The 27,952-nt window shown below is 36.6% G+C and overlaps 1 long non-coding RNA gene across 1 annotated transcript; it reads left to right on the top strand.

Moving 5' to 3' along the window:
• The first annotated feature begins 12,258 nt into the window (after window positions 1-12,258).
• Window positions 12,259-27,187, top strand: LOC112955400. The gene is made up of 3 exons (XR_003250877.1): window positions 12,259-12,367; window positions 23,401-23,564; window positions 27,159-27,187. It is a non-coding gene; the product is annotated as an uncharacterized LOC112955400 (long non-coding RNA).
• Window positions 27,188-27,952: the final 765 nt, after the last annotated feature.

Here is a 27,952-nt window from a genome sequence, read left to right on the forward strand (position 1 = left end):
ATAAATTTTATAGCTTCAGCTGTTTCTCATGTAATGATTTACAAAACATAAGCCCATCAGCTGCCAAAAAAATGACAAAGAAATTTATAATATCCCTTTTTAGTAGTGAGGTTTTCTTTGTTTTACTTCTGCTTCACTCTTTCAGTCATGAATTACTCTATAATATATTAAATGAATATCATGTTGGCCCTTAGATTTKATACATAAAATAATAAAATCTCTCCTAAGGGGAAAAAGCATAGATCTGAGGCAAAGCCTAAATTATGCTTCACACCAAAATAGATATTAAAGGAAAGAGGAAAGACCTAATAAATTAATTCTCTCCCATCCTAATCTTTGAACTTACTACTATGGTGTGCTTTCCACAGCTTCAGTATTCATGCTGGAGTAAACTTAATTAATTCTGCTGAAAAATGAATCTTTCCATTTTACTAGAATAGATTTTGGGGTTTTTTTTCTACAAGCCTTTTTAAAAGAAAATTCAAGAACTTTATGCTATAAATTATTTTCATTTTTACAGTATTTAACTTTACAAGACAATCATGCATATGGAGTCATTCTTAGTGGATAAAATGAACTTGCAGCAGCTTACAACAATGTAATTAAACATGATTCCTGATTTTGATAGATAAGTTACTGAAGACCTTTATAGGGTAGAACACCTCATTCCTCCGTAGTAGTCTGTGCATATGATGAGGTAAAATTACAATCATAATGAAATAGTTGATAGAAGTTTTTTAGTTTTTCAATGGAGGATTCAGTATTCCTGGAGAATGATGCTAAAAAGTTTATGAAATGCAAATTCAGTTTGCTAAAAAGTTGATTCATTGAGTATAAAGTATGAAAAAAAAGATGTTTTTCCTTTCTCGGGAAGTTCTAAACACTGCTCTTAGATTTAATCTTGAAAATTCAGTTTTCTAAATCAGTTGTATAAACACCTCTCAGTGCTTCCAGTTAAAACATCTGCAGGGTTTGCCTCATGCTTAATCACTGCATTGCCAATGAAATTTTTTCCATCTCTTTTGAGATTATCACGTGGTCCCAGCAAGATTTTTCCTTCCTTCATGTTCCATCATGACATGGAGCATTGATGAGGCACAGCAATAGTTCAGTGGTACAGGATCAAACATCTTACTTTCCAAAACCCTAGAGAGAAATGGGGACCATGGAGGACTTGGTTTGCATTTCCTAAGAGGTACCCCATCAGCTCGAGGGAATGCACATATTAATATCCYGTGGCTTTGCCCAGAGCAAAGTCCTAGCTTATGTACTTCTTGCATTTACACTGGTTTTGTATGTATRCTTTATTTATATTTCATTTCTTTTCCCTGTTGGATGTCAAACTGCTCTTCTGAGCCAAYCACTTTCTGGACACTTTCCCTTAGGGAGACCTCTGTGCTGCTAGGCAGAAGGGGGAACACAAGTCAAAGAAGCAAAAAAGCGAAATAATGGAACATTATCTTGTGGATAAAGACAACTAAAAGTGGCAAGAGTGGGAGAGTCACATCTTAGCTGCAAGTTCCTGAATATGTTTGAACCTGAAACATTGCTCTATAATTCAAGTATTTCCATTTACRGAACATCTCTCAACTACTGTGGCTTCACTGTTTATGCTCTTAAAAATTATGAAGATCTTCTGAAGAATACAGGTTTTTTACTTTTGCATGTCCTTTTTCAAAAGTTCATTCTCATTTTCTTCATGTAAAATTATCAGCCCAAGAACGAGAAATTTTGGAAGGTTAGGAGTGATGTTAAAGATTGAATTGGGAAAAATGCACCACCTCTTCTCTAGCTGTCACCATTGTGCGAGGGATGGTCGTAAAGAAGAGTGCATTTTGATCACTGCTTATTGGGTTTATCCATGGCAAACTTACTGATTTTTGAGAKTTTGATTTATATAGGATTACCACTTATAATGTTGTGTTCAGTAGGATGCTAGGATGTAGACCTCCATTAGTGTGCCAATTTAAGGTTCACCTTATAATTTAGTCTTTATTTAAAGGCTGTATAAATATACACAGTGTAGAATGACCACAGTAAAAGATTTTATTTTCATTAAAAATGCAGCTCAGCAGCTTTGTGATAAATGGTGACATTATGTATGTGCCAATTCCGTCTGGAAAATTGGAGTGATTCKAGGCTTAGCCAAGAATTTGACATGCCACCCTAAATGTTTAATCAGGAATGCTSTGACATTCAATACTCCTTGTATAAATGTGTCAATCTATTTTTTATTAAACTTCTTCAAACTGAAACAGAACCGGCTCCTGGAAAAGGAAATCACATTACTGAACCAAGCTCGTGATCTTAATATATTTCTCAATGACTCTGATATAAATAATCTAAAATTAACTATGGTCCTCACTTCACGGAGCCCAAACTTCCCTAGTAAAAGTTTGGAATGGGAATAGAGCTGCGAGGAGCGCTGTGCCAAGGTAACGATCCGGAACCTGGGCTCCCAGGGCATTAGCTCCTCGGGTGGCACCAGGGGATAGATGCCACGCAGACATCTGAGCAGAGCTTCTGTGACAAAGAGCTGTCCTTCAAAACACCGCTGCAGCCTAAGGGGACTTTGCAGTGATTTCTTATTCTGGTTTTATTCTGGTCGTGGAAAATACTTGCTGGGTTTTAGACAAGGGCCAGAGAAGCTAACTGGAAATGAGGGTTATTAATCTGTTCGTGCTGATGGATGCAGTTTAAAGGTGCTCTACAATTCAACGAATTTAGCAGTTCYAACCCTAAAAAGCTTTGTTTATAGGTATTATCTCTCCATTTTATGGGTAGTCTCACTGGGTTTAGTGAGAATCTCTACATAATGTAGGATTGTGTACACCAGTTAAAATTCACAGCACTGAAAGTAACACTTGTGCAAATATTTCTAGTTCATAACGATGCTCTCACTGATGTTTCTTCAGATTGCTTTTTTGTATAGAGCATCTTGTCTGCTCTTTATGCTTCCCCTGGTGTTAGAAGAGGGAGGCGAAGTTCCCCACTGCCCTCCACAAAAGCCAAGTGTTGTGCTCACTCCACGTTGAATCCTCAGTGCCGTGAAGAAGTCATTCCTGTCACCCTGCCGTAGTTTCCATATTGCTGGTTCCATAGGGGCTCCAGGGAAATGCCAGGGTGAGAGCTGATGGTTGCTCCAAGTAGAGGGAAGATGGAGACTGTGCTTGGCCTGTGTGAGGGGAACTAGTTTCATGGTGCAGTCCAGCTCTTGCCGAGCTTCGTAGAAAGTGAAGAGCCTCAAACATTCTGCAAAGCTTGAGGCTGGTTAACCAGGTAGTTTGCTTAAAGTGTGGAGGAGGAAAGGAAGAAGGACTGCTTTTTACAGCCCAAGCTTCCCTCCAAAGCAAAAGGGGTTTTTCTTGCAGCTATTCTGCTCCTGACATTTCTGTTCATTTTTCACTTTACATGCTAGTGATCATTTTTTCCCATCAGATTCATTTATAAATTACTGCACTGTGTCCTCTGTGAGTTTAGATAATATATGTACTTGCAGTTCTTCATGATAGCATGTAAAAATAAGCGATTAGCTTAGAAGGAAAAGCAAGGCTTTTAAAGATGTCTGAAAGCAGAAGTCTGCTATTTCCATGTTTATTTAAAAGCAATGCTGAAAGTTGTTCAAAGCCCAGTGCTTAAATTGGGCACACTTGGAGACCCTTCAGGGCAACTTAGAGTGTATTGCTAACAGCRGGATCCAAATTATAAAAAAGCTTGGAGAAAGTAATCAACAGCAGAAGAAATTGTAAAGAAGTCYCCAGATAGAACAATCGAATTATTGACAAAATTATAAAACAAGGCTTTAATTCCTCCAGCATCTCTAGATTGTGAAGCTTTGGAAACAACATAAATGACTTAAATCAACTGCAAATTACTTAATTGCTGTATTTGCCAGCATTCTTTCCTAATTGGGATTAGCAGGTACAGTCATCAATATGATCAATATAATTGGTATAATTTTATAATTGTAAAATAAAGTATAGGGCTGTCTTGAAAATTAGAAACACAAATGTTTATCCTTCAGGAAGGAAGATGGTGTCTTTCCAAGAGRGAGGAAACTGAACTGCTCATAGCTTTTCCCCGATCAGGTCTCAGGTGTCACTAACTTGCCTGTCRCTGAGCACTGGGACCTTTCTAATTCTGTGCCCCAGCATCAGTCTTGCAGCATTGGGAAGTGGCTGGTACATCCAGAAATCTACACAAGTCTTGTGGTAACCCAAAKTGGAAGCAATTCAAAATGGAAAAATGCTTTTTTCTCCCTTCATTACTTCTAATTTTGTGTTTTTCTGTGTATATATGGAAATATCATGTTCTGAAGCTTGTATTTCTAATTAAAACTGAAGAGATGCTCACAYAGACAGGACGGTGCCTGATACGGTCTCTTTTGGGAACAGTGGAGAAGCTTGGCATCATTAATGGACAAAACACTATTGGCTTGGGATCCAAAGTTATCTTSTTTACTCCACCTGGAATATTTACATTGCCTTAGCAGTAGTGTCTGTTAAAGCTCAGTCTTTGATGGCTAGTCTGGAAAAAGGGAGAAAAAATGTAGGTTAAGATGAAACCATCTGTTCATTAATGGAAAGAYGGTAACTGCCCTGCCTTTTAGCACAGATAGGAAAGAATTCTGTCTAGAAAAATCTTCCCACTAAAAATGTGGGAAATAACAGCTGTACAAAAGGGATTTACAGAAAAATACCAGTGATAAACCAGATAGAGATATGCAGCAAAACATGTTTTATTTTAAAACACCCAGTGTTTTGTTCAGTATGTGTAGCAACTCAGTRAAAGTAGCACTTAAATTCACATATTATGCAACAGAAGGAACAATAGGAGCATAAAAATACAGTAATGACTGGGAAAATGGTATTTTTGTATAGCGCATGCAAGGGCACTTGTGTTCTAGGATGCGATAGCAGACAACTGGCGAGCCCTGTTGATCATACTGAAGACTGCATGGTGATGCACCAAGTGCTACCCAGTTGTAGCAGCAGCCTGGGATCCATTTCAAAGCAGTAACAGCCAGGAATTCATTTATGCAGTGGCAAGTGTTCCGTAACCTCATTGTTTGGAATGGGAAAAACGGAGAGCAAAAGCTGTGGAGTCTCCTGAGGTGCCAAAGGTGCTCTTCAGGGCAGCGTTCCCCAGCCCAAAGCAAGACAATCATTGCTTGATACATGCAGCACATAAAGTACGTTATTATGTGCTTTTTATTGAGCTTTCTTTAGTTCATAATTTGTTTTTGAAATGTTTTATTTGACAGTGTGCCTATAATAGTAACTTTCCTAATTTTCACGGTGTCTTAATATCAAGAGATCTCATTATAACTGTCAGCTGTTTGTTTTTTTTGCTGATTAGTGAAGTAAGAATGCCAGCTGTTCTGGTGGGATGACTGGGTCCAYGGATCAGCAAAAGGAAAATTAATATAGATATTATTCCTTTTTCTCTTTTTTTCTTTTTCTGTTTAGTAGCATTTAGAGCTCCAGTCAGGATTAGAGCCTCATTATGTTATACAAAAGATGTTATACAAATATGAAATAAATGTGGCCTTGCATTGTAAGTACAGCAAGCTCCTGTTTTAGTTTAAAATTGGAACAATCCGAGTTTGCTTAAAGTTTCAGGAAGGAAGATCATATTTAAATGATGCTGTTAATGTTTACCTAGCACAATTAATTCAGTTATCCAGGTTACCAAAATCAGAGATTATAGGCGAAACAATCTAAAACACTTCCTTGATGTTGGACTGACAGCCTGGGAATTGTATTGCATACTGACATGGGAGTTGAAAAATAGAAGTAAGCTAAATTGTTTTCCTCCGCAAAACAACGATGAATATAGTAGCATGATGTGATTTACAGCATAGATGCTGATTTAATCAATTTATTGGTAGCAACTCAGAGAAAATTGAACTGAGTTGAAATAATACAGCATTTCATCACACACTGGAAAAAAAGAATGCGTACAGATATGTTGCAATTTATTGAAATTTACAACACTTTGAAATATATTGTACACTGCAGGAAAGATAATTTATCTTTATATCTTACGTTATTATCATATTTGTCAAATAGAATTTTAGTTTGTCATATATCTAAAAAATACAGGCTGATTTCAGGAAAGCATTCATCACTGTATGTGCATTTGTCACATATATTTTAAATTCTTAACCATCACCACACCTTCGTTTTCTTGCAGTGCTAGAAATAAATACCTTTCTTYGCAGTGTAAAAGCATCAACTCAACAGTAAACAGGAACATCTGCGAAGATGCTGGTTGTATTAGTYGATCTGGGGTGCCGAGTAAGGTAAAATGGGTGGGCAGCTTTTCTGTCACGGCGTGCTGGTCTGCRCCTGGAACCAGACCCCTTCTCAGATGAAGGAGCTGCTGCAGAAGCGGTGTCAGTAGTTAGGGGGTGGCCTTTGGGCATCCTGCCTGCTGCACTTGTGTGAGCAAGTTCCCCGTCCACCAGCAAGCACCGCTTCTCCATATGCTCTGCCTCATGAGGCTGGCAGGCTTCTAAAAAGGAAAAAGGAGGAAAAAAAGTCCCATCAACTGCTGTATACCTTGGAAATAATAATTTGCAGACAGCACTTTGCATTGCGGACACTATATGTTTCAGCCTCTAGTAGGTGAGGTGTGGCTGGTGTATCTCTTCCATATAGGAAAAAGTAGTGGTTGTTTTTGTTTCTTTTCAGCTGTATAATAAGGACCATGAAGTTCAGGACATAACAGGTTGTCTTAATTGGATTAAGTAACCTGTTCAAGAATAAATAAGATCCTGCTATGCATTGGAGGCTCACAGTAGCGGTTTGAAGTGTCAGGAGAGGTTAGCAGATAAGATACAAACAGGAGGGGAGGTTAATGTGTATTATTAGGTGCACATGGTCCACTGGCTTCAGTTTTTGATGGCACTGGCAGCCCTTTGGTTCTTCAGTTTGTATTTGCTCATCTCCCTATCTCTGCTGTGGGAATCATTTTTCATTGTGATTTCTGTATGGCAAACCAAACTTTTCAATCAGAAGATGAAACTATTATTTAAAACATTTTAGATCTATTTTGTTTTTTTTTAATCCTTTTCAAATCAATAATCATGCAAATATGAGTAAACATGTATCTAATTTAAGTTCTTTGAGAATGCGACGCATCAGAATTTTGCCTGAATTTCACTATGAACAGATTCATTGCTGTTTTGCAATATCATTCAAATGTAATAATGGCAACCTTGAGTAAATAACTCACTTGAGTAATGAATACAAAAATATCTCAGTTTTTTTRTTTACTGAGTGCAAGGAGAGAAACTTTGTGTTTGTTGGAGTGCTGGAAAGATGTRGAGGATCTAGTAAAAAGTCAAGATGGATGATAACTGATAATTGCCATTCCTCTTGGCAAAGGAAAGAAAGAAATTACTCTTCAGGGTTACCTTATGGTGTTCTTTAATGGATCAAATATTTTTAAATGAAGAAAAGATGAGAAGAAAAAGATTGTACTTTTTCTTTGTTTTTTTGTTTAATTGCGTGTTTTCACATAACTTGTTTTTGCAAAGGCTRCAACCTTTGAAATTTTGTCAATGCAAACCCACAGTACTGTATCATACAGGAACAGCAGCTAGCAATGATGCCTTGGGAAAAAAAATGTTATTTATATGAAGTGATAGCCAGAAGAACCCAAGAACCGTGTAAAATAGCCATAACATTGCAGAAGATCAACTCAGCTTCTGCAGAAAATGACTTCCAGAGCTTAATTAGAAATGGTTATTTTTGACAGAAATCTTGTGATTTGAATTAACAAATGTCATAAAATATTCAGGCTAAGATTAAAGATATGTTTTTCTTTAATCTTTGTAACCAGATTTAAATGGGGATGGAACACATATAGGGATTTTTTTAAACAATTTATTCAGAATTGTATTAATCAAATATTACAGTCAAAAGAAATTTACTAGAGTATCGATCTTTTCATGTTAGTATARTGTCTTTACAGTTTTATGTTATATTTACCATAAGAATCACTAGCATAAGAATAGCTAGTGTTTGTTCACTCAAGGGTTTCCCAATGCCRCTCATCAGAGTGCAGAACCAATGTTAGTTTCAGCCAAAAGTCTGTGATATGGCCACTAYGGACTACAAGAAGTTGGGGGTTTTTTTTGACTTAGGACATTTTAAAGAAAGTCTATCAACAAAACATCCCAGTTCTTTTTGTTATATAACCTACGAGAAGTAAAAAATAGTTCAGTAACAAATTATTTATTCATAGCCAAACAAATTAGACATTCAATTTAGTAACGTCAAAAATTCAGTTCAGCATAGCAGGCAAAGTGCAAGAAAAATATGTTTGCCAGTGAATATGTCAGTCAATCTTGCTGATTTTTGTTACAGATTTCACTCTTGATYGTTTTGTTGAAGGCTATACATGCACGAAAGCTTGTGTGTGCACCTCAGCTTGCATATTTGTAACAGAAACTGCCAAAACCTGTGCTCAGAGTTGGAACAGAAAGATCTGTTTTGCTGAGCGTTGTGCAAACTCTTGCTTATTCACTTACAGGTGTTCTGCTTAGTCTTCTCCCTCTGTCATGATTCCTACTGGCAGGAATTGTCTGGTAGGTGGCACTTGCAACTGGCATTTTCCAGATATCTCACCTTATCTAATCTTAGCCTTGCAGCCACACAGCTTTTAATTCTTCCTCCCTAGTAATGTATGACTCGCCTATAGATCTTGTTTTCTTYGTTGAGAGAATAAGAATAGAGGAAGGAAAGGGGAATTAGTGGGAATACTAACTCACTAACTCTTGTGTTGATTCATGTATTCAAATGCCATCCAACTCTGTAKTTTTTGTTGTTAATATGCATAGTCTTTCTAGGATGCCTGAATGATCAGAAATACTAAGTTAAGAAAATGAGGTGAAATTTATAGTACTGCTGTCTGGCCCCCAAGGTACACCTTTTCTGCCTTGCTCAGCTGATTCAAACTCCAGCTGATGGTTGTATTATAGAAAGTTGTGTCGCATCGACTATGTCATATTTCAAGAGGGAAGCACAAGACACTGTAATAGCTTCAGCTGCTCACTGGTGAAGGGACGTCTGTCTTATTATGGCTGCTTGAATACTGGTAAGAAAGATTACTTTAAAGCTTTCCAAAAAGCCTGTCTTTTAGAGCAGACAGGTAAAGGGAAGTGCACATCAAAAGGCTGCTGTCACTTCTGGCTGAAGGCCAAACAACCTGCAGYAATTCTGCAGAGAGTTTGGGTTGCTCTGCCTATCTTGTGTAGTGGAGTAAGACTTGGAGTCAGGAGTTTCCACTATGGCAGGCTCAAAGTGCTAGAGATGCCTCTAATATATTAAGACTTAAAATACCGGGTTTGGGTAATTCTGGCAAAGTCCTTGTCTGGTGTTGTTGTAATTTCAGGAGCACCTGACAGCTGGAATAGAGATCACTGAGTTATTGTAAGCAAATTGCTTATCTAACTTTGCACTGGGAGAATATTTCTTGAAGAGACAGTCGAGACAGCAATAGCCTTTAACAAATATAGAGAGGAATTTAAAAAATTAAGTAAAAGATAAATGTATCTCACTGTCCTTGTCCCTGTAAAATATGAACCCGAGTGTTCTTTGATCACATGAAAGTAAATTTTTTCATCTAATCTACAAGAAATTTTCACACTTAGCAGCAGAAGTACTGCTATCTGTTCTGGGAACTTGATGGCCAGAGTTACCATTTTCAGGTAAACCTTAGTTGCATGTAGCTTTTATCACGATTTACTTCCTGCTGTTTCTAAATAGCTTGCTAGTTACACCGTACAAAGTCAAGAATTTCTTCCATATTCAGAAATTAAAGAATGGTTTTGCTCTGTGTGGAAGAAGTTACTGTCCGTCTTGGTTGCAATTGGTCCTGGCCAAGGAGAGGAAGAGAAGACATTTTCCGAGGTCTGTGCCAATTGCTAAAGGGAAAGGTGAGGGGGGAGAGGGCTGAGTTACTGAAATTATATGGGGCAGGTGGAGRGGTGTCCTACACTGGATTGCACTCGCTGGGAGGTGGCTGCTGCCTTTGCCTCCTTCTTCCATAGCTTAACCTGTGTGCTGTCTTCGTGGCACAACAGCACACAGAGAAAGAACTGTCTCATAAACCCCAGGGATTTATCTGCTCTCTTTTCATGACCAGAGTTGCTTAATTCCCCATCCATTGGATTATTGCAGCCTCCTGGGATTGCCCAAGCAAATAAAGTTCCTTTTACCTGCGCTTTTGAATGTTTCTGCTCACTGCTCTGTCCAAGTTTTGTATCACATCAGGACAAATCCAAATTCTAAATTACAGTAAAATCTAGTGTGAGCTATTTAGGTTTTTTTTTTTTTTTTTTTTTAAGGTATTACAAGATATGTAAATTAAGTAAAACTTGATTATGTTTATGTCAGACATACTTTCAGATCTCCTTATTTTCAGAAGTTCTTAAATACAGATGAAAATAATGTTTTAGCAAAGTTTTCTAAGATGGAAATCCCGTGTTTTCTTCTGTTTTTGAAACCTAAACAGTACAAGGAGTTATCTTTTCCCGTKTGTATTCATTTTGTGTTTATTTATAATCTGCTGAGAACAACAAGAAGAATCTCAGTGTGAGTTGCCTTATCTTAAATAATGGACAAAGGAGTCAACATGTAAAACCGAATATTAGAGTGTCAGTCAAAGTGTTTATGTACTCCCCCAAAATAGATCTTCTGTGAACRAGACTGTGATTCATGGTTCAGAATCTCAAAAACTCTCTTACTAAGCCTATAAAGAAGACATCTGGGGAAAGCAGATCTAAGGCTATTCAGTGCTCAGAGATTTCACCATTTATAAATTCAAATTATTTTCTTTCAGCGTTAGATTGATGTTCCAGGATGACAAAAGGAACTGATCACTGGTGTGCARCAGGCTGACTTAGCCACAGGCTTCCTTGCAGTGTGCAAGGGAGGTTTTCTAAGTGTAACATTAAGAATAAATGGCAGTTATCCTCCATTCGTCTGTTTGCTACAAGAAAGGCAAGTAAATAACTCCAGGTAAATATAAGTGATAGCTCTCAGCTGCAGTTSCCTATGAATTTATGTCTAATTAATAATTGTATTTCTGAGAAATGCAAGGAACTGCTGTAAAACCTATTTCACATTTTAGATAAAGCTCTAAGGACCTTTTTCTTTATGTACAGCATAAGCAAAGACAACAGAAGGATATTCAGACACTGAAAGCTGATGTGATTGAAACTGAAACTGCAGAAGCTAGAGTAGAAATCAAGATTACAACTAAGTGTTCATAAAGTCATCATGATGTAAAATTAAATCACAGTTAGTTGTGTAGATAATTTGCACGCTGGCTCCAACTGCTTACACAACAGTACTGGGAAGCTTCAAACATGACCTTCAGCATCACTGCTCTGTAGGAGGAGAAAAACTGCTACACAGAAATTGCTAGTTCTGCGCTCACTGAAATCTGCTGGTGGCTTTGGTAAGGACACGATTTTCTCATGAACATTTCCAGTAGTGACAAATGATGTAGTGGATTTTTTATGTGAGAAAATGGACASTTAGTGTACATAATTGTATTTCCTTAGCATCATTTATCGAAGTTCAGGATGTGTAATACATTTGGTGTTTTATAAATTGTTATTTTGAACTAGTGCCRGAAATTAGAACCAAAATTGAAACGGCCCTAGTATTATTTTTTTAATATAGAGTGCACATATGAATAGAAGAACAAAATCAAGACATAATTCAAATATAAATAGCAACGTAGTAGTGAAATTTGCTGATGTGAAAAAAGATCAGTATATGATTAATTATGCATAGAAATGAACACATGCAATAAACTAATTAAATGCAAACTTGTTCAGAGAAAAAGATTGTTTACTCTGTCCAGAGATTTAAGTTCTACTGATAATTAGAAAATCCGACTAATAGTAACACAGAACATTAAGATTCCTGTAAAATATTTAATCGAGRGATAGTATTCGAAATATAGGAAACTGCATGTGCTTTTCATTTCTTCTGTGTGCTTCAGCAGTTTGTAGACTTTTGTTCCAGAGTACTATCTATAAAACTGTATCTTCTGAACATCACTGACCTTGCAATATTTCTGCTCTATTCTTTTCCAGGTTATTCAGAGCCACAAATGGAAATTAACTTGATAGATGATCAGAATTCACCAGGATAACAAAGGATAACAAATAATTCAGTTTTGCCCAAATTTTCCACCATTGATTGAAGATTTTTTTTACATAGTTTATGGAAAGTGCAATCTTTGACTGAATAAGAAGAATCTAGACTCTACCTCCTGGTTGCAAGCTATGCAGCGCACATCTGGGAAGAGAGCTTGTTAGTGTGCCAACAGAAAATGCCACAAGGTCAGTGAAATTGGGTTTGTTTTAGCTTAGTATTTTAATTTGCTGCAAACTGGGGATGCTGTGATCACCTCAACTGTCTTCACAACACATGTGGATTATAGTTTTTTTTTTTTCTTCGTTTTTTCCTTCCTGTTTGGTGCATTCAGTAGGTCATGACACCTGTGAGAAATGCTAAGTCATTTTGTGTATATCTGCTGTCATTTTGAGGGTTTTAGGTCACATCTTTTTATTTAGAAATTTTAGTAATATTTAGAAATTTTAGTAATATCTGTGGAATACTAGAGGCAGAATTTGGCCGTAAGAATTATCAAAAAAATGGAATTTAAAGTATTATTTAATATTATTTTAATTAATATTATATTCATCTTTAATAAAGATATTTGGGCAAATTGGTGGCTAAAGTTGGTGAACTGAAATATTCATTCTAAACTCATAAGCTTTTAAGAAGATTGAAATACTGATTCAGATTTTGAATTTCTAGTTAAAATAGGATTCAAATTAAAAGGAAATTATTTTTGCAGTAATTACTGTGAATCCCAAACTTTTAAGTATGTTTCACTCCTAAAGTCTCCTCCTTGTAAAGACATGCTGTTGTACATGCAGTTAATGTTCATGAAAGGAGGGGTTCAGGAGCAATAGCAAGTCTTTATTGGGTCAGCTGGCCACTCTGGGGGGACAGTTTGTGCCTCCCAAGCAGTGGTCCAGCTCTGAGCCTAATGCTCACCATACAGGAYGCAGACCCTCGTGCCACTGGAACGCTCACCTTCCACAGGGCATTCCATAGGGGACAGGCCAAGGTCATGGCCATGCCTCTGATCTCCTTGGGGCAGTCATAAGGTAAATGGTATTCCARAAAGTACATGGTGCCAGTTTTCCCAGTGGTGGGAAGCAGTCTCTAAGCACAGGAGCAACAGTTGTTCCTGAACCTTTTCTTTTCTTCCCAAGAAAGATAGMTACAATTTCGGTAATTTCTCCTGCCTTTGTACTCCGTCCCCAGACAATCAATTAAGGTAGCCTTTCTTTCCCAGGAACAGAGGAGAATTTTGTGAAATGAAGTGATTTCTTTCCTTCGTTGTTACAGCTTTGTGTATAAGACYTCTTTTATTTTTGCTTGTTATGTGTTTCTTGCTTGTTATTCCCAGTGGTACCAAGTTGAGGCATAAGTTGAAGCCCACTGATTAATATAATAAATGTTGCTGATTTCAGAGACACTCCAGTTTTTTAATTCCCTCAGGCCATACTACTTAAAGAAAGTGTTCTGAGCCTTTTATGGTATTGCATTATGGTAAATTTTATACTTATTTACTACCACATAGGGTGCTAATAAATGCCTCTGTAATAGGTAAGTACTTTTATTCCTAAAATGTTGATTATGGTGATTCAGAAATCTTAATGAATAGAAATGTGTATAAGAAGGTAGTTTTGAAGGTGAGTTTTTGGTGTGTGGAAACACAAAGAAAAGCAGCTTAATTAGGAGTTGCTGAGGAGAGCAAACAAGTCCAGCTGAAAGTGGAGTTCTTGGACTTGGCAGGAATAAATCTGGTAAGTGTGAGCAGATGTGACTCTGGAAGAAAGCAAGCATCCAAATAAAAGGCATGTAATCTTACAATAAAACAAAACTTGAAGCATTTGTGAACGCTCAACAAATGATGTCAGTGTGGCAAGGAGTATTTTAGGCTAGATTGTGATGAACCTGTGTGTCAGAATACAAGGTATGTACACAAATGACCTCCAATCTAGATGGCTCATGGTAACAGGATGAGGAAGCCCTAAGGTCAGTGCAAAGAATGTGTGTGTCTGCACCCTGAGCTGACTTGTAGGGCATTCCTGTGTGTGAAATACCTCCTGGCACTGGTTAAATTAATTGGTTTGGCTGATAGAGTTTCCTGGTTGATGTACCACAGCTTAGCTCTTCATTGTTATTCATTTCGTTTCTGGGTTCATTTCTCTTGGAGAATTTATTCCTTGTCTGAGCTCAGTCCTAAATTATACTTTTCCTCTCAAGCTATCTATTTCACTTAYCCTTTAAATAAAAACTTCCTTCAGTATTTCAGGGGGCCTACAATTTTTTCACTGTCCTGTTAAACTTCAGGTACTGGGGAGGATTCTTTTTTTAGGGAAGATGTAAGCCTTTGCTTTCTGTAGATTTTTTTTTTATTATTATTTTTTGAAGTTTTCCCTTCAGTGTCTGAGAAAAATCTTTCAAGCAGCTCCTGTCTTCCCACTCTTCTTTTCCAGCTCTGTACATAGTGCACACAAAGGCTTCCTTCTCAAACTTTTTTTTTTTTTTTCCCCCCCCTTGGTGGCAAGAAACCTTCAAACAATAAAGGCTTCCTTCCCCTCGCCTTGCTATTTATTTGTCTCAAACGCTCTTTCATTTGAAATATTCTGGTAGCGCACAGTGAAATAAGATTTTTTTTTTCTTTTTTTTTTCATTTGCTTCCAGGTAAAAGTGGATTATCCTCTGCCTTCACTGAGCTATACATTTGAGCTATAAAGGGTGATGGTGCCTAGATGTGCAGGGCTGTGCTGAGCTGCCCGAGGAGATGTTGTGCCTCATGTGCAGCCCCTGCTGAGCGTGCAGGAGGCTGTGTTCACCTTCAGGAAATTCGAGGCATCAGGTTTGATAGACTGAACCTTATGCTTTTCCTCTTGTTTAAGGATCCCTTTTCCCCAAGGAAAAGGGAACCAAAGAGCTTGACCAGCTTAGTCTCAGCTCAGGGACTTGGAAGTTGTTTTCAGTCCTTTAGGTTTGCGTCACTCCTGGTCTCCTGAGAGCTAATAATTTGAGCAGAGTTTAACCTTTCTTCTCCTTCTCTGATTTTTTCTTACCTATATCTGCTTCTGCCTTTGTTCCTGGGTCTTTACTCGTGTGTATTATGTCACATACTATGTCACATTTCTCGCAGTGTTTTTAAGGCATACCACTTTGTGGTCCTTGGATAAGCACAACTTCACCCCATTGCTCCAGTGCCTCAGAATTGTACCCTGAGCCCCATCATTGGTGGAGTCCCATATTTGTTTTGTGTTCTGCAAATGATGAGGGAAAATTAATGGTTTTGGTAGTGAAAAAGAAGGATGGGGTTTCCAGGAGAGACCCCAGAGTTTTCATACAACTGTTCAGCATGCTGGAGATTCGGAATAGATAGCTTTTCAGTGCACATATATCATGTAATATGGTTTCTTTAAAAAAAAAAAAAAAAAAAAAAAAAAGCTAAATCACAACATCTGTGTTAAGAAGGAAACAAACCTAGAAAGAACATTTAGTCTTTCCTTTTCTATGCATGATGAAAGAACTTTTATTCCTTTTATTCAGGATTATATTCAATTTTCTCTGGTGATGGATAAGGATGTGATTATTTGTGACAAATATGAATTTCTTGTAGGTATTTAATATAAAAACACAGAGAAGTGACAAGAAACCTAATAGGCCTTCAGGCCAYTGGGGAAGTTTAATCTGTTTTGAACCATGTTTGGTGCAGTACTGTACTCATTCCTGAAAGAGATTTTGTTATTTGGTGCACAGATTATGATATCACCACAGTGGGCATGACAAATGCTCCAATTTGAGCAGGACTGAGATCTGAATGTTAAGGATCCTTTCTCATGCATTGCCTCTGGATTTCTCATTTCCTTACCCTGCTCATTATGAAATATATATGAGACAGAGGCATGTTCATATTTTAATAAAGAAATGAAAAAAAAAAAAAAAAAAAAAAAAGTGAAAGCATCCAGTTATATTTCCACTGGGGAAGGACTCTGTCCCTGCCACACACAGCCCTACGCTCCCACACACCTACCATATTTCCAGCACCGCAGAGCTCTTTATCATTTTGGGGCTCTCTCTGGTACAAACTCTTCCTAGGGGACCTGACCAATATTATGTTTTATCAGGTGCTCCTGGAAAGTGTTTACACTGCAGTCTCTGTAGGTTGGGGCCTGCAGGTGCAGTCTAGAAACCCTCAGTGTAAGATTGTGAAAAACGGCAATATTCACTGGCAGCAAAAATTCTCTCATGGGGAAGCACAGGTGAAAAATGAGAAGTKGTTAATCTGGTCTCTAGTGCAGCTAGCCCTGTCTTCTCCCACCAAAAGAATCAGGATCCACTGTAATTGAGAAGGGGAAATAATGTAAAAAGGATGAAATTACCCAAACTTTGATTAACATACTTGTGAGCAGTAATTTATGACATAATCTGACAGGTTAATTTTTGAATTTGGTTAGGTGTTCTTAAGCCTTACGATTAAGGATTGATGCTTTATAATGTCATTAATCAGAGCAGCTCTGGTGCTTTTCTGAAAATGTGTGTAAGGTTTGGGAGTGCCTGCCTTGCTGAGACTCCTCAGTAGTATTTTTGTTGCTTACATTAGTGTATTTTGTGAAGCTATCCTTTGTTAGAAGTCAGAGTCTGATTTTTGAAAATCTGTTGCTTGTTCACTGTAAGTTTAGATTACTTTTGTCTCTGTGTGTATAATGGATTGTCTTGCAATCAGAGCTGCCTGTAACCAAGAGGTTCTGCTGAACTTGGGAAATTTAAATGAAAATTTAGATGTTTGTTGTTGTGTGAGACCATGATTTTTGTGAACAAATTTCCATTAAATTTTTTTGCAAAATTCTCTTAAGGGATTTTTTTATAAGACTGTATGTGTGGGATATAATTGAATCCAGTCATCCAAACCCTACTTATCCTTGGRGTAATTCATACATGATACACAAAATGGTGCCTTATATACATTCTATGTAATTACTATTTCCATTTGTAAGGGTGGTTTAACTTTTTTATGACAGATGATACCTGAATACAAGATGGCTGTAGTAGTTAGAAAATTTTAGCCAAAGTATGTATTTAGTAATAAAGGTAAACTTGTTTATTAACAAAAATAAGACTTTTATAATTTGAAGTAATCAGTGTACTTCAYGTAATCTGGCAGTAAATGACTGTGCACCCACAGGGCTACTTAAGTTCAGAATCAATTTGATAATCTTCCAACTGGAAATTACAATAAATTAAGGTCATTTCTCCAAGGAATGACGTAAACACTTAAGTAATGGAGCTCCTCTCTTTATGTTGAATCACATAAGTAAAATTAGAGCCTGCTTAATTACATCTATTGTTGRATGTTTCGATTGGGCATTTAAATACCTGCAGTGGGGCTCACAATCACATTTCTCCTTGCTAAGCTGGAGACGTTAAACTCCCCAAGCAATCAGTGCAGGCATATCCGTTCTGCACATGAGGCAGTAGGAGAAAGCAGGCTAACTAGCTRGGAAAGCTTTGAAAAGAACACAGGCCTACAGATCTTTTTTTTTCTTCACTATACTAACACATACATTGCTCTCATAGTTTTACACCACCCCCATTCAAAACCAATTATCAGTAGTTCATAGTGGCAGGTAGTATGATGATTTTTGATGTATTTTTTCAAAGGTGTAAATGAGAGTAGGCTTTTCCCTTCTTGTTCCTTCACAGTTCCATGTAATTTTGGAAGATATTTTATATCTTTCAAAGGAGAGACTGATCAGTATGCAGTACTCTCTGGGACAGCAGAGCTATGTTGTCTGTAGCCTTCTCTGGACTCATAAAATGTTCATATGTAAGTACTGTCATTTTACATTGTGAAATATGTGGAAAAWTTCCTTTTGATACTTAGAATTTGTTTCTTTTGCTTTTAATTATAACAACACAGTTATATGATGATATATACACAGATTTTTGGAAGTGCATGTTAAACAGCGAGCTCCCATTTCCATGCTTCTGTCCTGGCAGCCTGGCCCCACTCCTGGGAAGACCACCACCTTCCTGATAATAGGACGGCACTGAGAAGGGTGATTCAGCTTGGGCTCACTAGGTGCTTCTGCAAGAATGAGTCTTCCAATTTTTGGAAAGATCTTTTACTGCTCAGTTTACCCCCATTAGCCTATTGAGTCTTCACCATCTCTTACTGTCCTTTCTTAGTTAAGACAGTAAGGCCGAAAGAAAATGCTTTCTCAAAGGGCCTAGAGAGACAGAGAGGAAAGACAGGGCTGCACGAAGCACATGGGAATATACAGATGCAAAGGGAGTTAGTACCAAGCCTTCCGTTTTGTAAGTGAGAGGCACCAAATTTTTGAAAGCCCGTGAATTTTGAGTTTATCCTGTTTAAACTTTTTGGCCTGTTCAGATAAACTGATATACAGTAAGTTGGCTCAAGAAAAGCTGGGAACTTACCTCAGGTGAATGAGCTGAAGAAGCCTGTGCAAAGCATACTTGATGTTGGCAAGTGAACTATGGGGTCTGTGTTTTATTGAATTTTGTTCAGTTCAATAATGTATGAAAACGACAGGAGGAAATGTATTAAACTTATACATATGGATGTGACAGTCATGCATGAACATTCTGGACATAAAAAACTACTTAATCATCTTACACAATAGTGTTTTATATTGTTCTCAAAAGTACTTTCTATATAAGCAGACTGTCTGAATACAGTAATAGAATCTAATTTTAATGGCTTTAAATTTAAGCTCATGAGTATGCACCCAGGTGTCTTCTGCTTCTGGACTGAATATCGGAGGTTTTTAGTGTCTGAATAGCATGACTTTATTCCTAGGTAATCGATTCAAAAATGATTATTCATAATATATGAATAGCCAAGAAGTCCTACATGGTTGTTTTGTTATATGTAACATCTAATTTGAGGTAGAAAAATAATGTAGGTTTCTGAGCAGTAATTATGCAATACATTATAATTGGATGAATGCCATTGAAACTGTTCTTTTTCATCCTGAGACTCATATTAAAAACAGGTTAAATTTTTCTTGCTTGTAAGTGATGCTAACATTGTGTGACAAAAAGTTTGAGTTTTTTTAAGCGATGTTTTCCCTTCAGTAAGGTTTAACACTGAGTTAATGTGATTGTAAAGAGKAAAATAAGTTTACAGACAGTAATGAAAGGAAAATGAGAAAAGATATGTCTTGACTTTAGTGAGCAGGAAAAACTTGAAGAAATATTTATGCTTCTACTSTATATCTTTGCTGTGCATGAGATGTGAGGTTTTCAGAAAGTGGGGGAAAAAGGTTCAGTCTTTATCACYGTGCAAAGGTGATAAAGAACTCAAAAGTTATTTCATCCATGCTTAAAGGTTTTGTGAAGCCAGTCTTTATTTTATCTCAATGGCGAGGCATTTATTCCATTAACATAAAAAGTGATTTGCCATTGGCTTCAACAGAAACCAAAATTTCACCCTTATATAGAGGGKTTTTTTTATATTCTTAATAGCTCTAATTAATGTATTGAGAGATTTTTCTATATACAGACTCAAATAAATTTCCCCCAGTCAGTATTAAATATCATGATGTCATTTTTGGTTCTAGGAACTAAATTAAGCTTTTACAAGGTTTCAGTGAGAATATTAGATTAATGGGAATTTAAAATTGCTGTGACAGTGTGTTGGAGTCAATTTTAAGTAAGAATGGACCCTCTACTCTTTCCAGATCCAGTCCAGGTTGCCAGCCTGCCCAGGCAGGGGTGGTGTTCCTTGTTGAAATCCTTGTTGAAATCTTCCAAACTGTTGTTGGAAGATCTTTCTGTGAAAGTCTAGATCCCATGCAAACAAGCTACTAGCTGAGGTGCTTTGTGCAAAATATATTCACAACCTTCTTGCTTTTCTCTAGAAGATTTCCACCTTCTTGTGGATACCTATTTTTTCTCTTATCACGTGTTTTTTGCATCAGAGGTGCTGGTTGGCACGAGCTTTAGCAGTATCCCCGTGCCTGGCACTTCAATAGAATTGCAACCCCCAAAACATATACGTAAAATAAACTTTGATATTAGGCTCATAGGAGATACAAACACTTTTTAATTGAAAACTATATAGTCCCAGAGCTTTTTTTTTTTTTAATTAAGAAAAACAAAGTTGTAGTTTTTATATAAATGCTGCAACCATCTCTTCTATAAGGCTAATTTGATTAACCTGGAGCCAAATAGGATTAGATTGTAGGCTTCTTATTAGCGACTAATACTTTGCTTTGAGTTCCTTTGCTAGCCAGATTAAGATATTTGTGAATATAAGTACATGCGTTATAACAGGGCCTGTAGTTAAGGTTTGGTTCATCTCACTTTGCTTGCAGTGAGGTTTGGAACTGTACTATTTATATGGATTTGGTGCAAATGCTGAAGAACAAACAAATTATTAGAAAGAATGCTTGCATATTACAAATTGGTTGGCTGGCACCCAGTAGCACCCGCCTAATTTGTTGATTTAGCTTCAAAATTGCAGGTCTCTCAGATCGTTTAAAAATTCARCCAACAAACTAAAGGAAAAGTTAGGATCTTTATTCTACTTTTTTACCTTCAGAAGGAAAGGTTTTTCAATTTGAAGAATGTATAGGGAAAGACAGGGGAAGGAAACCCTAGCGGAATATCTCAGATGTTTTTATCATGTTTTTATACCTCCATTTGCATTGCATGTCACAGAGTGTAAAATGGATGCTTCACTTCAAGTATGTGTTTTTCTCCTACAAGTGTCTGTATTTCTCCTGCAATGGCAACTGGAGAGCTCATTCCCATGGACCTCCCTCGTGGGCAATTCACCCTGTAGCCCAAGACAATTCTCCCTCCAGGAACTTAGGATCTTAAGTCCCACTCTTGTAACGGATTCTAGTGACCAAGCAGAGCTGAGAATAACGTGAGGAAAAAGCTCTAATATCCAGACTTAGGAAGCTTGATTGTAGGATCATGGCCTGATTTAAAAGTAGGTGCAACAAGCAGCCCTAGCAACAATAGTGAATAAAAATTTCAAGCTCCTTTTGTTGGTTTATAACAAGTTCAGCAGAATCCAGTGTGCCAGCTATCACAATAGAGTTGGAGTACTTTAAGCAATTCCATTATAAAGCCTGCTATTGAGAAATTTATAAGTCTGCTATAAAACTTCACTGAAGGCTGATCAGTGCCAAAGAACATTTCTTTTCCACTTAAAAATAACATGTCGCTACTGTTTATAAATGATGGGGTTGTGAAAGTGGAGAGAGTGAGAATTTCAGTGGCATAAATTGGAACTGGACAGCGATTCTCTGTGTCTTGGAATATCTGTCATTAACATCTAAACAGGAAAGGTGAAGAAAAGACTTTTACACAATTTATGTATAGCAAAGCACAGATTTTGATTGGTAGGAGATTAAAAAAAATAAAAAAGAATAAAAGTTTGCCTGTTATAGATTGTTTTCCCTCAACAGGCTATTTTTTCAGCTCAGTCTATTAAAATTGTAATTAGCTTTTGGCTAACGTTCTTTTGGTTAAAGAAACTTTAAAAGGACAAGTTGGTAGTGTTTGAAAATTATCTTCTCTAACTTCTCCTTCATATAATTTTATACYTGCCCATATTGTCATTTTAACAGCTTCCTCCTATGATAAATTGTAATGACCGTCTGCCCATGATCACCTGTCAACTATAAAATATTGCAATATACATTTTGAAATTGGACAAATTAATCTTTGTGTTATAGACTTTTCCAATGTCTTATTTCTTACATACCTCTGTAATATTTCTTCTTCTAAAATCAGCTTCCTTCTAATTAATGAAATTGAATGAAAAAAGTAAGACAAAGGAAATTAAATTCCAAGTTGCCAAAGGACAAAGTGTTTGAATAGTATATATGAAAAGTATGACAAATCAGGGCTCTGGCTGCAGTACTGTATGTCAAGGTTTTACAAACGTTGCAGGGTATAACATCCCTTATTTCTTATTTTCCCTAAGGAGCACCTTTTTGTGTCAGGTTTTCTTCCTTAGAGGTGTATTGTTTGTTTTCCAACATGGATAAATGGAGTACTGCATGTGCATTGATAATACCTGTTCTCTGGGAACAGGGGAGAGACCCTCACAGTGATCAAGCTCCATGTGAAGCATCACCAATGTACACAGGAGAAAAGGATGATTTATGTAATGTACTGCAAAAACKTATTTGGTCCTGGCCACCTTGTCCCACAGAACAAAAGCTTTCCTCCTCCAGGACGGGGTACCAGAGCAGTGCTGCAAAAAGCTGTTTTACTTACCTCAGTGGTGAGCGAGACGCTGAGTTTCTGAAGAGGAGTGTCACTCCTAGAGTTCTCTCTGAGAAATGTAGAGTAGATCGAACTTTATAAAGCCTGTTTCAAAGTGAGATCRTTTCTCTTGTAAGGGAGTAAAATGCATGCATCCTTTTATTTTATATTTGGTGCTTATTCTGAGTTAGAAGAGTCCCATTTATGTCAAAGTTCACTTACATTGCACTAGGTAAGTGAAATAGGAGAAAAGAACAAATACGATAACATCTCTGCTTTCTCTAGTCGTCCTAGAGTCTACCTGAAAGGGAAAACCGAGTAGCAGTTCAAGTAAAGGAGCATCTATAGATATAACCCTCTTTTTTCCCCATTTTGTGTCTGTTTTGCTAGCAGTCAAACAAGCAAGCAAGACTAACATAGCTCTTGGGATCTTTATGCTGATGTAGCCTTCAGTTTAATGGAAGATATAAATATTGCATTGGGAGCCAGTAGGTTAACAGTGTTACTTTGGACTTAGCCCAAAGTACCTGAGATCAGAATCTGACCTACTACTGTTCTTGTCCAYGGGAACTGTAGCCATTTTACTGCCAGAAATGAAACCAAGGATTTGCGGGATATTGTCAGTCTTAGATGTGAAAGAATGACAAGAGTGGAGTAGCTCCCGTGCCATGAAAAGCTGTATGCTTTTTAAGAACATCCATCTTCACCTCTTAGATGTTATGCATTACTCTTCCTTCTGTGTCACAATATACTGAAGAGATAAAATATCTTATTAAGATCAGAAATAATGAGTGGAAGTACTCTGAAGCTTTAGCTGGCTTTAAAAAAAAAAAAATCAGTTGTTGTATGCAGACCTTCATTTTCATTTGGTTTCATATTGCTGTCTTTCTTCCTCACCCCTAATTAYTTCATAAACATGCTTAAGAAAACCATCAGAGGTGTTTTTAGTTAAAAAATTAAAAAGTTAAATTTAGTTTATCAGTGATTAGTGACTGTGCCTTCTGTCTTCCTTTAGCATCTGTGGCTCTTCATCCCATACTTTGACCTGAATTTCTCATTGGATACTGAAAAGGACTTTGCAGCCTACAGCATGTTACAGTATATAGAATTGCTATTCTGGGGGTTCTTCTCAATGAGACACTCAGGATCTTTGCTGGTGACTTCAAGGAACTAAATGCAGTAAGCTGTATGCCACATTTCAGCATTCATTTCTATGAGTGCATATATGTTTTTTTCTTCTAGTGTGTAAAGCAAACCATTATTAATGTTACATATTTTCTGGGTGTGGTTTCTTCTTTCACTCAACAAGGTTCTTTAATTTTTGGTAAAATATAGTTGATACTCATTGAGCTACATAAAAGAATCTCCCTTCTGCTCTCAAAACAAATTTGCCAGGTRTTTTTTTAGCACATTCTAAACATAAACACCAAAATGGAATGTTAGCTCTATAGATGAGCTAAAGGAAAAGTTACTTTTCACAAAAGAGGATTCTGACCATTACTCTAAAGCAAATGAAAACTTGAAAACAATTATTCTAAAAACCATAGTTTCGAAAACAATGATTCTAAAAAGCATAGAGTTTCTAAGTCCGTGGTCTTTTCTGTGGTGTTTCTGTCCATGCATGGCAGAGTTTCAGAGCAATGCCAGTGGTGGAAGATGATCTAGGAACCAGAAATTAATGTAGTCACATTGCTAGTAAAGTGAGGAGAATGATCTTAGGACTGTTGTGCAAGTTATCTCCATTCTTGTAAGTCCATAGAATCTGTCGGGAATTGTGTCTACATCAATAAAATTACTTACAATGTCTTTTAGTTCTAGTTAAACCATTAGCCAAATCAAACTCAGACTTGAAGACAGCCTTGTGCCTCAGGGTGCTGTCAGGTGGCCCGTCATTTTTATCCTTTATATATGTGAGAATGTAGGTACATATGTAAAATGTATGTACATATGTGTGCACTTATATGTATAATCTGCATATATATGTATAATATTATGTGTAAYGTTTTGTTATGACACAGAAAACGTATTTCTCATGTTAGTGCAAGATGGCTGGATATTTTCTTCCCGAATATGACATAGCACTGAAATATGAGGTGTATGGTTTTGGAGGAGAATAACAGTTTTAACTATATTGCATGTTTAAAATCCCAACTGAACATAATATAACTTTACTAGCTCATTTCTCCTGAGGCATCAACACCATTTTTCACTGCTACTGCCATCTGGCATGTCTGAACTATCATGATCAGCATTTTATGTGGAAATGAAAGCATTCAATATGGTGTCTCTTCTCTAATGCTCTGAGGTCAGATACAATATTGCTAGAGGCWGGGAAGATGCTTTTTTATCACACACTTGAGAGACATCCATTTGACATATTTTATAGCTTTCTAGGTTAAGACCAGCCAAGCTTTTCCTTATTTGCACTGACCTGACATGAGGTCATTTGCTGTAATAACAATCTAAGATTCATACAGATGAGGTTTTTATACTGCAGTGTTCAAAGGCCACATACAGCCAAGTATTTGGAGGCTGAAAACCAATTCCTAGTATCCTAGTCCTTTTTTTTTTTTTTTTTCCTTTCCTCCTGCAAAACACTAGAGCTTAGAAAGGCTATGGACTCATTTTGCCCATTTGCCCCAGAAAATCAAAAGAGGTTTTAGTTGCACTCATTTTATCACAGACAGGTTCACAGAATGTGGTCTGATGACTTAGTTAAAAGTATCTTGTAGTTTAAGTTTAAAACTTGAATTCCAGTGTGTAAAAATATATGACCGTTCCTTTTTACAACACAAATTCATGAGTCACTGTCAATTTTCAAGCCTCAGTAATCCATCATGTGAGAAGCAGAGAACCACTAATATCTTTTATCATCAGCCATTTGCAATTGCTTGGAGGTAGAGGAGGAATTCTAGAATGAAGGGTTGAATCTAACCCCCCGTAGATCATTCCATGCTCTTCAATTGCRTTAGAATTCATGCTATTTATGTCTGTACAATTTCAAACTCTAATTTTTAGTGCAACGTTTAAAAGCATGAGTTTTTTTTTTTTTAATTGACGTTTTACAGGTCTTGAAAAATACATGTTAATTTATTATAGCCAGAATGCTGTGAATTCATGGGAGGGAATTTTTTTCTAAGCATTCCCTCTTATTGACCAATAGCGACTGATTTTCATTTCTCTTTTTGTATGGCTGGGTAATACTATTTTAAGGCAAAGTATCTTCCAAAAATGAAGCCAGTCTCTGAGGCAGAAAACCTGCACTTGTTAAAAACACTGGCAGTCAGTCATGAGAGAGCAAGTTCTCTCTTTGGAGAAAGCTTTGCCGTAAACAATGCTCACTGTTACTCACAGTGGTTATAAGCATACACACACAAAAAAAGATTCTCCATGTTTATTGCTTTTCATTAATTCTACATTGCATATATTCAATGTCAGATAAATTGGCAAATTCCTGTATAGTAGCTAGCATTTTACTCTCATTGATTATTGTAAAAATACTGCAGAGTGTATCAGTATACAGTCTGAATAAGCTTTCTTTGTGAGATTGGATTCTTCCTGCACGTGATGTCTTGCAAAACCACTATCTAAGAATGAATTCAGAACATTAAGAATTACTAGGTGTAAAAATCAACCTAAAAGTGTACATATACCTGATCAGTGAAATTTGCTCCTTTTTTTATTACACTGGCAAATTTTGTGTGCTAGATAGATTTGGCCTTTTGAACAGCAACTAATTTTTTTGTGGGAAGATGTTTGTTTCCCAAATGAAATCCCTCAGCTACTCTCAGCAATTTATAGCATAATTACAACTAAACAGTATCTATCATTTATACTTTTACAATGAGAATTTAAAAATAAACTTGCTAGGAATAAAATGAAAMGCCACTCTTGAAACTTCAGTCTAGAAACTAAATCTTCCACCTTTTCCACAATGTTTAGAAGACATGGATTTGATACTGATCCCTACTTAAAATAAAGTGATATGAACCCAGGAGTTCTCATAGTGCTGGTCCTTTTTATAGCCATACTTTGAGGTAGATCTTCAGTTTGGAAACCAGTGAACATTCCAGCAGATATTTCATTATGACTGGAGCCTACAAAGAAACAAAACTAGCAAGAATTCCTAAATAACTTTTTWAAATTGAAAATATAATTTCTAGTTCTCAAATGGATTTAAAGTCTGAGGAGAAGACTACTGGTATTTTCCTCTGGTGTCAAATGCAGCTAAGAAAAAGGTTTAAAAGATAAAACCAATATAAGTGTTCTAGTGCAGTTAACAAAAGCAATAATTCAGTTTTCAGATGTCTGAGCTTGATCTGAGCTTTATCTTACTGATGGTGTCTGGCTGAATTGACTGGTGTGTCTAATGAGCAGAAAATAGATCTGCACAACAGTGACAGTGTATTATTTTTTCTTATTACTTTGTACCCAACTTCTGGAATCCTAATCCTGAAAATGCAAGCCATTTCTCTTTCTCTTTCTTTGTTTCTCCAATGTTGTGAATATTATCTGTATTTTTCAAGTTCTAAACTGCCAAAATACCTCATTTGGACCAGTACTCACTTATCTTCTTCCATTTGACAGCTCAAAAATATGAAATTCACTATCAACTAAAATCATCAGGATTGAATGCCCAAAGTTAAAATTTTATGTAGTATGGCATGCATAATATTAGAATGTTGAAAAAATGTTACTCCTAAGGAGAAAAAGGTTGTAGCTAATTTGGTTGTCCTTCTCTCTCAGATTTTTCTTTTTCCCTCTTTCTYACAGTGTGAAGTAGCATTGATTTTAAGAACATATACTGAAGAAAATATGTTGTAAGCCGTTAGCACTGGTGCCAAAATCAACTTGTGCTTCTCAGGTAAATAGTAAACTTAATATTCAGGTATAAGCCAAGTTATGCCATAGTGTGTGGCATTTATCCATAGCATAAGGATAGTAGAAATAGTTAGAAATGCTAACTATGACCAGCATTTTTAGCTCATTTAGATAGCCTTGTAATTACGAATAATAAGCATCTATAAAGTGAGTCTTTATACATCATTTAAGAAAGACTTTCAGAAACTGAAAGTGAAGTGAATACATTATTTGTGGTTTCTTACTATGCTGATTCTGAGGATTACGAAATTGCGGTAGGTGCTTTTGTGGTCTTTCTAATTATAGCCTTTGGTATGAATGCTGCAGGTTAATAACTTTTTAAGTTATTAATTTGTCTGTTAAAGTGATGATTCTTTCTATATTTTAAACTAGTTTTAGATAAATATTATTTTAAAAAGATAATTAGGGATATTCAAAGAAAATAGATCAGATATTCATTTTAAATTGGTCAGTATAATTAGCATTCTCTCATATCAGAGGGCTGAATTTCAGGAATTATTGATTGATTCATGAAGACAAAGTACTAAAATTGTTTGTTTGACTCTGATAACTATTCAAAATGAGGCAATTTTGTTAATGATGTCTTAATGTTCTTTCTCCTGGAATTTTATTTATAAACATACATATTCATGTAGTTCTGTTATATAACATCTGATGAAAGCTAATTTCTCTTTTGGGTAAGTATC

The sequence above is a fragment of the Nothoprocta perdicaria genome, unplaced genomic scaffold (assembly GCF_003342845.1).
Source record: "Nothoprocta perdicaria isolate Ctin4 unplaced genomic scaffold, notPer1 scaffold_56, whole genome shotgun sequence".
In the NCBI taxonomy this organism is placed as follows: Eukaryota; Metazoa; Chordata; class Aves; order Tinamiformes; family Tinamidae; genus Nothoprocta; species Nothoprocta perdicaria.